The sequence below is a fragment of the Macadamia integrifolia genome, chromosome 12 (assembly GCF_013358625.1).
Source record: "Macadamia integrifolia cultivar HAES 741 chromosome 12, SCU_Mint_v3, whole genome shotgun sequence".
NCBI lineage: Eukaryota > Viridiplantae > Streptophyta > Magnoliopsida > Proteales > Proteaceae > Macadamia > Macadamia integrifolia.
The window spans coordinates 25,436,250-25,436,605 of NC_056568.1; positions in this window are offsets into that span (position 1 = coordinate 25,436,250).

The window sequence follows — 356 nt, forward strand, 5'->3', positions numbered from 1 at the left end:
TCAAGGATTGTGCCCAGCTCGGCATCATATAGAAAAGCTCAGCTCGGCCTCGGAAGTGGAGCTCAGCACGGCCTCCAGGGTGGAGCTCAGCTCAGCCTCAGAACTGCTATCCCGCAGCACAGCTCTCACACGAGCAGTCTACGCCGTGCTCAAACTCCTCAGGGGTCCACCAGTCCTCTTCAGGAAACTCGACTGTGGGACCCACCCCATGCTCCTCAGATGTATGGCCTACAAAATCATCTAAAAAGGGGGTGTACACGTGGAATGAGCTCACTAGCCCAGTAAGTAGAGAGGTGGACCACACACCACAGTCCACACATCACAACACATCATATGCACTACATGCCATGCTATAC